Source organism: Berghia stephanieae, chromosome 1, assembly GCF_034508935.2.
Source record: "Berghia stephanieae isolate SIO BIC M18660-M18661 chromosome 1, UCSD_Bste_1.3, whole genome shotgun sequence".
NCBI lineage: Eukaryota > Metazoa > Mollusca > Gastropoda > Nudibranchia > Aeolidiidae > Berghia > Berghia stephanieae.
Genome location: NC_088360.1, coordinates 130,711,771 through 130,725,298, shown reverse-complemented (window position 1 = coordinate 130,725,298; position 13,528 = coordinate 130,711,771). Strand labels below are relative to the sequence as shown.

The 13,528-nt window shown below is 35.0% G+C and overlaps 1 protein-coding gene across 1 annotated transcript in view; it reads left to right on the top strand.

Moving 5' to 3' along the window:
- Positions 1-1,571: 1,571 nt before the first annotated feature.
- LOC144963179 (UDP-GalNAc:beta-1,3-N-acetylgalactosaminyltransferase 2-like) overlaps positions 1,572-13,528 on the top strand; it is a 368,482-nt gene continuing 356,525 nt past the window's right edge. The window contains exons 1-5 of the mRNA XM_078896903.1: positions 1,572-1,739; positions 3,196-3,340; positions 4,214-4,317; positions 5,352-5,440; positions 7,285-7,386. The gene's annotated coding sequence lies outside the window, so the exon portion shown is untranslated. The remainder of the gene's footprint in view (positions 1,740-3,195; positions 3,341-4,213; positions 4,318-5,351; positions 5,441-7,284; positions 7,387-13,528) is intronic.

Sequence of the window (13,528 nt, the reverse complement as noted above, 5' to 3'; positions counted from 1 at the left end):
ATATGGTTTGCAGAAGAGTTCCACTATCTTCTTCAGCTCTGGATATCCATTTCTGTGTTGCATCCTCTCTCCTCAAGTGGGGTGGTGCTATAGCGCTCATGACTGGCAGTTGGGGTTGATTTCAGACATCCAATTACTATTCGAATCGAGTCTCTTAGTTTCACATCAACAAGGTTTGTATGGGCACTTCTCGTCCAAAAGGTCGGCACTAATAAATGTAAAAAGGCACTTAGGAGTAATGGCCAAGGTGTGGCAGCGGGTGAAAGCGTAGCCATCGTTAAGTTATAGCCTGACACTGAAACCCAAAAAGACTTGCATTTTGACGTCATTATTTGTTTCTTGCACCGCCTAGTGAGTTGTCGTTAGTAGTGCTCATGGAAACAAGTAGTCCCATTGGTTGAACTATTAAATACAACTCCCGATTTGTTTTCTTTTGTGGCAAAAGACTGGCATTTTGACGTCATTTTTTGGTCAGAGTCAGGCCATAACTTTACGATGGCTACGGTAAAAGAGGCTAAGGACCAAAACACTTGTACGGAAAGGTGAGTGGGGGGGGGGGGGGGGACTTCTCTGAATTAATTATTTCTGCTTTAGCTCTACGTGAGTTTATTGTTTCTTGTTACTGGTCTACACAAAGTATGAGATTAGGAATAGATAGAATAGTCTTTACAGTTTACAGTTGTCAGTTAAGTCACTTGCTTTTGGATGGGGCCGAGGAGCAGATGCACATGTCTGCAGGTCAAATAACCAAAGGCAATTTTTATGGGCTTATTTCAAGATTGCTGTTATAGAGAATAGTTTGCGTTGGTTTGAGAGTATTTCCATTGCAACGATGAGGCCTAAAAATTGGGTTATCAGACCTGCAAATAAGTACACGTCGCGTTGAACTTATGAACGATTACAGACATTTCATTAAACTAGAGGTACAGGCTTCCAATTTAATCAAAATGTGTCGAGATAGAAAGCGTTAAACTGAAACGTTCAAAAACTTGAAACGATGGACGAAAATGAAGAATATGAGAAAAGAAACAGGTTTCAACTGTAGCCTGTGTTTACCTGTCGAAAGGTAGCCAATGCTATGTTGCTGAGGTAAATGGTTCATATAGGATGACTAAGAAAATTATTATATTGGCCTTGCTGATTATGGTGGTGGTGGTGGTGGCGGTGGTGGTGATGATGATGACGACGACGACGAATACGACGACGACGACGATGATGATGATGATGATGATGATGATGATGATGATAATAATAATGATGATGATGATATGCCTTTCTCTCTTAGTTTTTATTCTTTAGTGTCTTTTTTCATTCTCTCATTTTTTTTTTTTTTTTTGCAAGACGTCAGAGTCAAAGAGGACAGCGAGCAATTTCGAGAAAAAAAAGAAGTAAATATAAAGACCCCCCTCCCCCTTAAAAAACCCCTGACAAAAACAACAACAACAACAACAACAACAACAACAACAACAACAACAACAACAACAACAACAAAAAAAAAAAAAACAAAAAACAAAAATCAAACAATTTTCAGGCGTATGGTATCACTTACTTCCCGGAAATTAAGAACCGCCCACTGAAAACGAAAGTTGTTCAACCGACGACATAGCGATAACTCGAAATCATGTAAACCGTTAAGTTTTTAAATAAAGTATGGTTCAGCATGCCAGTGAAGACAATAATTGTGATAAGCGCAGGTGTAATGGTGTTAAGTTTTATCTTTTCATACTTTGATCCTGACGGTAAGCTTTGTTTACTTTGTACCACACTTTTAACTGCTGTTATTCCGCAGGCCAGAGTTGTGTTGTCTGCTGAGAATTGGGGGCGGCAACTTCAAACAGTTATAAAATGGGAGAAAAAGGTTAAAAGGGAGGTTTTGTCTGTTTTAAAATAAAGACAAATTCCTTTCATAATATTTATCAAGGATTTTATGATTATTTGGAGGAAATTCATCCATTTGGTTTAAACCCGCGTTCTACACAAGGCTGGCATCCGAACGCAATTTAGTGTAGGAGTGGAGGGGCCCAATTTAACATTGTTGCAATGAGTAATGGACAACGTTTTGCGTCAATTTTAGAGATTTTGGGAGGCCTTCCAAAAGCTCCTACATCCCCAGTATTCTTGTTTTTTTTTATAATGTTCTAGTAGTAGAGGGTTTTGAGGGGGGGGGGGGGGGGAAACTTAAAAAAAAAAAGTCTCCCCCCTCCCAAACAACCTACTAGAACGTTATATTAAAAAAAAGTTTCCTCCCTCTCAAACCCTCTACTAGAATATTATAAAAAAACAAGAATGCTTGTGATGTAGGAGCTTTCGGAGGGCCTCCCAAGATAGTCATTATAGCAATGAGCCCACTATGAATTGAGTTTTTATCAGACTTGCAAATATGTGCACGTCGGCTTGAACTAGATACCTCCCATTGATTTTGATTAGAACTGGTGTTGACTGATAAATAAATTCAATTGAAAAATCTTTTCTCTAGTCTAGAGAATTTTCACGTCGAAAATTAATCTAAACGTCATTTAACCCTTCCAGTGGTGTCCAGATTATTTTTCATGTAGTGTTTTTGGTAATGTGTGGATGATTTGCATAGAGACCAGACACGAGTTATTCACTGGTTACAACAATTTATTGAGAATTTTCATTCTGATTCATTATTACCATACCATGCCAAATCAATTTTCAACACTCATCGACTTTAAATCATTCTTACTATGATGTTTTGAATGAAGACGTTTTATTCCATAAACAAACACATTCAGAATTGAAGAAAAAAGAAACAAAACAATAACAGAATGCAAGAACATCGTCAACAACAACAACAACAACAACAACAGCAGCAACATCAACAACAACAACAACAACAATAATAATAATAATAATAATAATAATAATAATAATAATAATAATAATAATGATAAAAAACTTTTCTATAGCACCTGTATACTCAGTTGTCTCTATATCAACACAATTTGAATGGCATGATTTGATGCTATGATATAAAAACATATAAAATAATATTTATTAGTAGACCATGATGCATCTTTTTCAAATTGTTATTGATATGTGTAAAATTATTATTACCCCAAAAAATGATCATTCATTGACGCAAACAAATTTAAACTGATTTATCAAAATGTGATTCTATAATGGAGGTTTTTGAATAGCATGAAGGCACTAAATCACAAATTTAAAATACAGTTTCAGATGAGAACATTGAACCACAACTTGAGAATGTTGACCTTGCGGTGTGCATCCTGTCTGCCAGGGAAAACTTTGAACTTCGAGATGCCATTCGAGACACCTGGATGAGTGATTTTCAGAAACAAGGTTTTGAAAAAAATATGTAAGGATTTATACTTAGAACTTTGATCGCCGTAAGAGCATAACAAGATAAATAGAAATTTTTCATTCTTCAACTTCCACTCAGACTATAAACTTGTAAACTTGAACTTTTATATTGTGCAATATCAACTAAACATGCTCAAAGTGCTTTACAAAGGGTCGCTGACAAACAGCAATACGTAGCATGTCGAACTTGACATGACGCCTGTTAGGCGATATTACAATTTTTTCCGACAGAGACAATGCTATTAACGGCCAGGTACTCCCTTTTTAAATTTTGCCCCACAGTTTGGAACTCCCTTCCCCAGTCTGTTAGAATATCTGAGAGTGCTGATCTCTTCAAAAAACATCATAAGACATTTATTTTCACCAAATGCTTGCTTTTGTGAGTTGTACCTTGACCCTCTTATAACTGCATTGATAAAATAATGTATGAGTTGTGATTACATTAGTAGTAACATGTATTGTTTGAAAGCGCTTTGAGGTTTCGACATAAAGTGCTCTATAAATGTACTCATTATTATTATTATTATTATTATTATTATTATTATTATTATTATTATTATTATTATTATTATTATTATTATTATTATTATTATTATTATTATTATTATTATTAATATTCTCCTTCTTCTTCTTCTTCTTCTTCTTCTTTTTTCTTCTTCTTCTTCTTCTTCTTCTTCTTCTTCTTCTTCTTCTTCTTCTTCTTCTTCTTCTTCTTCTTCTTCTTCTTCTTCTTCTTCTTCTTCTTCTTCTTCTTCTTTTTCTTCTTCTTCTTCTTAATTTTATTATTCATTTAGTTTTTAAATTATTTTCTTCTTGTTTCAATAAGTGGTGTAATGATGTATCATTACTGACTATTCTTCTCTCCCAGAACGGTGTTGCCCAAATTCATTGTTGGTTCCAAATCCTGTGAGGTCCACCCAGATTACAGACTTAGTCCTTACGGATGCCAGGAATGGAATTTTACTTTTCCAGGTTTGCTCATACTTGTTCTTTTTTCCTATTTTGATTTTTCAAACTGTTTGTACAGTTAGTGGCAGCTTGGTCTTGGCTCAGCGGTACGGTCTTTGCTTCTTACCCAAAAGGTACCGAGTTTGACTACCCACCTCATTGTGTGGCCTTGAGCAAGTCACCTAGTGCTAGATCACTTTGCAATGCTGCACTGCGGCTGACGCCTGTGTTATTTCAGTCTTCCCTTGGAATAGACCCAAAAGACAAATTTCCCCTTTGGAATGAATAAAGGGAATTAAAAAGAAATTTTTTAAAACTGTTGCACATCTTTTGTAAAAAAACCTTTTCCCATTTTGGCCGTAAAACGTTTACTTCATATATTATCATTGGTTTCATATACTATTGTAAGTGAGATTTAGTCACTTTATTGATATATATAATATAACAGGTGGTTACAAAAAATGCAGCGCTCTTTGACGGCTGGTATCTTGAAGACTTTTCATTGGATTTCCTTCAAATTCAAAACATAAATAAAACAAGTCCTTGTACGTAGACTGTTAAAATTTTCTGAATATGAACTGATAAACAAAAAAGGTACAGTGATTTTTCAAATCCATGTTCAGAAATACAATATCAGAGAAAAATGAAGCAACATTTCAGAGAGTAAAATGGCGATGATCTTAACTTTTGTTGCCATTTTTAACAAACATTGATTATGTCACCTAAAACATTATTTTCATCATAATTCTCCTTTCTTCAACGATTCAAACAGTGCACAATGGTTCAGTGTGGTTTTTACAAATATGTAACTGGATGTGCATAGAGTTTCCCACGCATAGCAACAAGTGTCTTCTTTAAAGAATTATAACAACACAACAATTTGCGCCATAAGTTTGGCGATATCGAAATTTCATCTCAACTAACTACTGCTTTGAGATGGTGGTCATATCTTAATGAACTGTACAAAATTCTTTACCTCTGAAATAGTGGAATTGTAGGTCTAGGTTTAGACGACCATGTATATATCATTAATTCTAAGCCCATTCCATTTTCCCCAGAAAATGCCTTTGGAGAGTTGGCAGCCTTTGCTATCTCCCCTGGCATTGGATACTCCAACATTTGTGCTGTGAATTCTGTAACATTCTTGGTAAGTTCATTGAATATGAATCTTGAATAAAAAGGATTGAAGAAATAAGTATGAATTCTTCTTCTCCATAGGTTTACCTTTTTCAAAGGGCTACTTGATAATATTCGATTCTTACACTTTTGCTTTTTGGAATTCCAGATGTGTTCCCAACTGTTGCACTCGCAAGACGAGCTTACGAGTGCGCATTGGGCATAAAGTTTGAATTCCAAAATGCAAGAGTGTAAGAAATCTTTTATTCTCCCCCTCAATCGATTCCAATTTCATTATCTCTGAGTAAAAGACGTTTTCAAAAATATTTATATGATACTTCTTTTTTCAAAAAATATAATTTTAGTGAAATTTAACGTTTGATAATCTGACATCACAAATAATTATTGTAAAGATATCACTACGTGTTACTAGTTAGGGCGAGAGATGGAATAATATATATTTTCTTCCCAGGCATGCATTATAGAACCAGATTTCCTTTCATATACAACAGTTTATTTCTTTGGTGTCTTTTGTACAAGCAATTTTACAATATTCGTCACTCCCTGCAGTCAGGTACTCATTTCCACCTGAGTTGATTGGGGTTATGTGTGTATTGAGTGCTTTTCCTGGAGGGCTCAAGGGGGCTGTAGTTTACTATCTTTGCCACTCATCAAATAACTGTCCAAGCTCAACATTGCTTGATTTTGTCACACGACTATTTTTGCTTACAAAATTCCTACCTTAGAAGCTGATGAGTTTTATGTAAGAATGTTTGTAGGCACGGTGGTTTCATTTTTTACTATGACTTTGTTACAACACAAAGCAGATTGCTGCTTAAATTTTGGAGGGTTGGAACAGAAATATCAAAAATTTTATTTGTAAGAATAAATCATTTTTTTCAATAAATGTCAAAATACAAGCAAATATATGCTTTTATAATCACATTTAGTTGATCTTATTGTATATAAAAGTTCACATTTGTTTTGTTTTTAAAGATTTCACTTAGACATACTGTCTGGATGGGGTTCCTGGCCTCCCATAGTGGGCAGGGAGGTTCTTACTGTGTCTTCTATCCCTATATCTCTGCCGTTTGTTTAAAAAACACAGTATGTGCTGTTTGGTTAACATTGCATATGCTGTGAATTTAAAAACAAGGGCAGATCTGTTTTCCAACTTGCTTTCTGTCTTTGTCTTGGAATGAAATTACTTGGTTTTTTTCCTGGCCCTAGCCGAATACCCTGGCTAAGAGGGAAACAGTCAAAAGTATAGTTGAGTTTTGGGAGATGATATTTTTTCCTTATTAAATTATCTCTCTGTTATGAATTGTATTATTTTTTTTGTTTGTTATATATATAATGATTTGTAAACATTTGAGTGTATTCCTCTTAGTGAGAACATGTGCTTGTTTCTTGATGAGATTTTTAGGTGATCTCAAACTAAGTACACTGATAGTGTGCTCTTCGAATCTACATCTGTTTCCTATTTGAATCAATTCCTCTTTGTCTTACTTTTTCTTGGATGCATTAATTGTTATTCTTGAACTATTTACTATCCCATTTTCTTCCTTTTTTACTGGCACTGACCTGAATCTGTTTCAAGCGCCGTAAAACCCTTAACACAATAAAGACATAGACATGCTGTTCTCACAATATGCTGGCAGGTTAGAGTTAAATTGAACCTCACTAGGCACGCCTAGGCATGTTGTCTTCTTGTATTCCTACGACTTCCATGGCATGCTTGTTCTTATTTTGAAATTTATTAGAGTGCAACTCCATTCCTATTTTCAAGTGATATTATAATTATATGACACTAAAGTAGTAATCATCTATAATCATTCCGTTCCTGCTAACAGTTGTGTTGACTATTCAATCCAGGTAATGCATGACATCGTAATAAAGAGGGTGGGAATTCCTGAGTCATTTCCCTTTGATCAAGATGATGATATTCAGGTTGTTTTATATGACAAAGCAACGGAGGTCAGTTCCAGTTATACTCTTTCTATTTAAAAATATGAATCATGATATTAAGTAGAAAATGATTAACACTATGTAGTGGGATGACTTGGATTATTATTAGTAATGTCATTATATAAACAGTTCTGATGGCAAGATGCAAAGGTCAATGTTTTTTTTTTTATCTATAAGAAAAGGGTAGACTACAGTAATGCACTGACAAAATAAAAACATGTTAAAAATTCGGCCACCACCCCCCTCAGATATTGTCATCAATAAAGTCTGTCATGATAGATTTCGTTGGTTTTAAGGAAAAGCATTGAATACGTTTGTAGGAATGATCGGACTGCAGGGGCTGGTTTAGTGGCAGAAACATTCTGAATGCAATGGTTTTCAGACCAGTCTGCTTATTGTTTTGTAGAAGCGGTTGTGTTTGCTTGAATTGCCCCAGGCAGGGGATTGGTGGAAGGAGAAAGGCAAACGAGGACAAATTTAACTCATTTTATCACTAATTTTGTGCGGTTGTGTTTGCTTGAATTGCCCCAGGCAGGGGATTGGTGGAAGGAGAAAGGCAAACGAGGACAAATTTAACTCATTTTATCACTAATTTTGTCTCAGGATAATAAAATAAACAAACAGTGATGAGGTTGTAACTTGATAAGAAAATCTAGAGCTCCAACTTTTATATAACATGATCACCAATAAATGTGCTTAAGGCACTTTACAAGGACTGCACAATAAATGGACCAATATTTATTGCAATGAGTTTGTGCGGCTATGTGGTCTTGTTGGTATGACACTCGCTTTCGGATCGGAAGGTCCTGAGTTCGAGCTTTGCTCGGCGCATAGTTGAGTCCTTGGAAAAGTCTCTTTACTCACATTTTCTCATTGTTCTCATGTGTAAAATGAGTACCTGGCCGTTAACAGCGTTGTCTCTGTCAGGAAAAAAAAAATAATTCGCCAAACAGGCATCGTGTTTGGACAGTGACCCTTTGTTACTTGCTTTGAGCACGTTTAGTGGATATTATGCTATATACAAGCTCAAGTAAAAAAAAAAAACTTCAACAAAACAACAAATGTGTAAAGTTCCACAGATTTTTTGGAATAGTGGCTTTGTGGCATTGTTGTGTATGGTGGTCAACTTCTGACCTGTAGGACCCTGGTACGAGTCCCACTTTTGCAGTGCAAAGGTGCGTTCTTGGAAAAAAACTCCTTACTCATATTCCTTCACCATACTGGTGTAAAATGAGTACCTGACCAGTAATAGTGTTTTTATTTATGAAAAAAAATGTAAAAATGCCTAACAGATGTTTATGGATTGTGTCCTATTATAAATGCAAACATCTGTATTTACATGATTTTCATTTTATTTATTTATCATTTGTTCTCAACTCTCTTGAGTTTTTTTTTATATAGCGCAATAAGCACTAAACATGCTCAATGTGCTTTAAAAAGGGTACATGACTAACAGCAACATGAAACATGTAGAATTACATATTAAGTGTTGCTGTTAGATAGGGCCAAGTGGATATTCTGATATTTAGTGGAAATTGCTCTCTCCCTCTCTCTCTCTCTCTCTCTCTCTCTCTCTCTCTCTCTCTCTCTCTCTCTCTCTCTCTTCTTATATAATTACTCTCTATTTAATATATAATTCATACTATCTCATTCATCATATCTACTATCTCTATACCTTTCTCTTAATTCTGTGAGAACTGTGCTTATTTATCATAAAAAATTATACGGCGCATCAACCCCCCCCCTCTCTCTTCCCCCTCTCTTTCTCTTTCTCCTCTTCCCTTCTCCTCCTCTCTCTCTCTTCTCTCTCTCTCTCTCTTTCTCTTCTCTTTTTTTTCTCTCTTCTTCTCTTTCTTCTCTTCTCTTTTCTTTCTCTTCTTCTTCTTCTCCTCTTTCTCTTTTCTTCCTCCTTCTTTCCCTCTTCCTCTCTCTCCTCTTTCTTCTCTTTTATATTAATATTATATATTATATATATATTAATTATATATTATAATATATATATATATATATATATATATAATATATATATATAATATATATTATATTATATATATCCTTTCTTTAAAAAATATAGCATTGTGGAGAACATTGTGCTTATTTGAGTCAATAAAAAAATTGATACGGCGCACAACTCTACTGAAAGATTTGAAAAATAGAAATGTATTTTTTACAGATAGATAAACAATAACTTGATTTCCTTTTATAATTTAAAGTCAGTTTGAAAGTTCGTTAAGTCAAACAGATATCATAAAAAATTTACCGAAGACACTAACACACTCATGGCCACACCCTCAACTCTATCTGTCCAGTAGAGTTGTTACTTCCGTTGTGTTGATTTAGCGGTGATCAGTGTTGTTATGTAGTAGTAGTGTGTACTCATTGCGTGTATGTTTATATGTGTGTGCGCACGCGTGTGTGTGTGTGTGTGGTGTATATTTGTGTGTGTATGTGTGTTTTGGAATGTGGTTGCGTGGAAGAAAAAAAAAAAAGGGGGGGTATAAGTGGTGAGGGGGGGGGGGGGGTGGTTTTCCATCAATGGTGATAAATTCCTGACACAACGGGGGGGGTTTGTGTATTGCTTAGGACTGTCTAGATTGGCAATTTTTTCAGTTCAAATCGTGGCATTCATAGTGATATAATTTCACTTGATCACAATAAACTCCTACATCCCCAGTATTCATTCAATTTGTATTTTCACCATTGATCTTTTGTCAGGCGTTTATTTATTTAATTTGTCATCATATAAAAGCGTTTTAAAAACTCTAGAACAAATCTTGACAGATTTGTGAAAGCTTAAAATTTCCTAATTTGACCATTGTTTTGATTCTCGGCCGCCATTTAAATTTGTGAAGTATTGAAGGTAGTGCCAAGCACTCCCAAGTAAAGCGTGATAAAGACTTGCGACTTATTGATATTGATATCTACTGACTGATAAACTAAAATCATGCCGAATATAAAGCATGGCAACGACGACAAGCACATCGATTAAAATGTGCATCTCATGGTAATCATGCTAATCAAGAAAATGATTCTGGCAATATCGAATGAAAATAGTTCTTTCCCCGCGAAATTGCGGGCTTTTTACTAGATTATATATATATATATATATATATATATATATATATATTATATATATATATATATATATATATATATATATATATATATATATATATATATAAAGTATAAAGTCACTCAGATATTTTGGCCGATCTCTTTGACATATATAGTAGATATGTCAAAGAGATCGGCCAAAAATATGTAAGTGACTTTATTTATATTTTATTTTAGCTCTAACCAACATTATTGAGCACTCTCGTACCTACAAGTACCCACCAACACTCATTAATATATATATCGAGTATAATTATGATCAAGTTCTACAATATTGTTTTGAGCATTCGCCTCTTAATATATATATATATATATATATATATATATATAAAGCTCAAATAATAACCAACAATCGGTCTTACCAAAGAAATGGAATAACCCTATCTTCAAAACCAGGAATGCCAAAAGGCTTTGAGAATAAGGTTGGTAGAGAATTGTAACAAATTCGTTTTCCATGTCATGAATGAAGACGTTCAAACATTATCATAACGATACTATAATCGCTTCATATCTACGTTAAAACACATTTTTCATGATACGTTCAATTAAGAAATTAAGGAGCAGGCACTGGTGTAAGACAAAGATCTGAACAAGTGTGTATGAAAGGTGCCAGACAAAGCTAGATAAAAAAAAAAAAAAAAAACATCCATAAAAATCAGTCTTCATCGACTGGGGATTGCACCTCAGACCTTCTCATTAACGGTCAGACGTGCTACCATTCATACACACTTGCTCAGATCTTTATCTTACACCAGTGATTGCTCCCTAATTTCTCAATTGGACATATGAATAATGTGTCTTAAAGTAGATATGAAATGATTATCATTTTGTTATTATAATGGAGAGACGAACCTCATCAGCCGTGGTTGGCAATCGTCAAGGCCTCTCTAAACAACCCAAAAATGGGTAGAACGGACTCCAGAGCCCTGAAAGGCAGCCATTCCAGGAGTGGATCTGTAAACAATCCTGGCCCTCCAAGTTTGGGGGTTGAGCATAGAGGGCTAATGCCCTGATCTCATAACCAAATATTGTTACAGACATTAACTCAGCCTTGTTTGCTGATCAATAACCTAGACGATAAGTAAGTTAGAATGATAATGTTGATGACTGTTAGTATGATGTGATGTTTATCTTAGATAATCGTCCTTCTCCATAGATAACTATTTTATCATTATATCTTAGTATGGATATCAAAAGGCAATAGCCCAATTAGTACGTCTGAAGTAGTCCCAGTCTAGATTGCGGGGGGTATTCCAGTTTTATCAGGCGCCAATATACGATTCTTTCATCTTTTTGTATATATTTAAACGAGTTATTTTTATCGTGCCCAATAACACAATGAACTTTCGAGTATGTGTTATTATTGCACGATAGAAATATAACGAGTTTAATAAATACAAAGAAATGAAAGAATACGTTTATTCTACCGCTGTAAGATTATTAGATATTTCGTGACCAAATGGTATGGTATTAGTACTTCTTTCTCCTTCTACTTGAATGCTAATTTGACCCAAAACTAAAAACGTTGTATTTGTGTTTATGCGCACCAAAAGATTATTTATAATTGCCAATCAGCTGTCTTTTACACCTAATTTCACACCAATTAAATGTGCGAAAATATTCTGCAATTTTTTTTTTATTCAACGGGTTCAGGGCATTATTTAACTGATTACGTATTTACTAAGAAATGATAGGGTTTTCCAATGTGAGAGGTAGAATAATATATGATTCTTACACCTTTTGGAATTCCGGACATGGTCCCAACCGCTGCACGAGATTTTATGTCAAACTTATACTATTATTATTATTATTGTTATTATTATTATTATTATTATTATTATTATTATTATTATTATTATTATTATTATTATTATTATTATTATTATTATTATTATTATTATTATTTATTATTATTATTATTATTATTATTTATTGTTATTATTATTATTGTTAATAATAATATGGCCTAACAGGCGTCATGTCTCGTCCTACATGCTGAGTTTTACTCTTGGCTATTGACCGCTTGAAAAGCGTTTTGAGTACATTTAGTGGATATTGCGCTATATAAAATCTCAAGTCTTTTTGGATCATGTAAACCAATACTTTGGCAAATACATAATTATAAATCCGGATTCTGGGTGGGGTTCCTGACCTCCCATAGTGGGCAGGGAGGTACATACTGTGTCTTCAATCCCCCAACTTGCTTTCTGTCTTTGTCTTGGAATGAGATTACTTGGTTTTGTCCTGGCTTTGACCGGAGTCCTAGCTGGGAGGGAAACAGTCAAATGTATAGTTATCGTTTTGGGAGATTTTTTTTCCTTGTAAATCATCTCCCTGTTATGTATTATTGTATTTGTTATTTTGAATGTATAATGTAAGCATTTGAGTGTATTCCTCTTTGTTGGATCTTGTGCTTGTGTCCGGATTAGACTTATAGGTGATCTGAAACTAAGTACATTGATGGTATGCTCTTGGATTCTACATCTGATCCCTATTTATTCCCAGTTCCTCTTTGTCTTACTTTCTCTTGGATGCTGTAATTGTAATTCTAGAACTTTTTACTATCCCCTTTTCTTCCTTTTTACTGGCGCTGATATAACCTTAATGTGTTGCAAACGCCGTAAAACCCTTAAAAACAACAAATAACATTCTTCTTTTTTACTGGCACTGATATAACCTAAATGTGTTGCTGGGCCGTAAAACCCTTAAAAACAAACAAACAAACAAATATATCCGGATTATTGGGTACGGTCCACAGGTGGTGCGGTATAATGGCAATGTGCCTCCCGCAATGCCAGCTTATCACCTAGTCTAGATACCACAGTGTGCCTTCTGACATGTCAGTGGTTGGAATTTCCATGAGTTCATGGGCATTGTACCTCATTGGGATCGGTGGAACAGCGTTGGGGGGGGGGGGGGGGGGGGGGGGGGGGGGGGAAGGGGAGGAGAGGGGTCAGTGTGGTTGAGCGTTATGGTATTTGCTTCGTACCCGAAAGTTAAAGAGTTCGATCACCCGCCATTGCGGCTGACGTCTGGG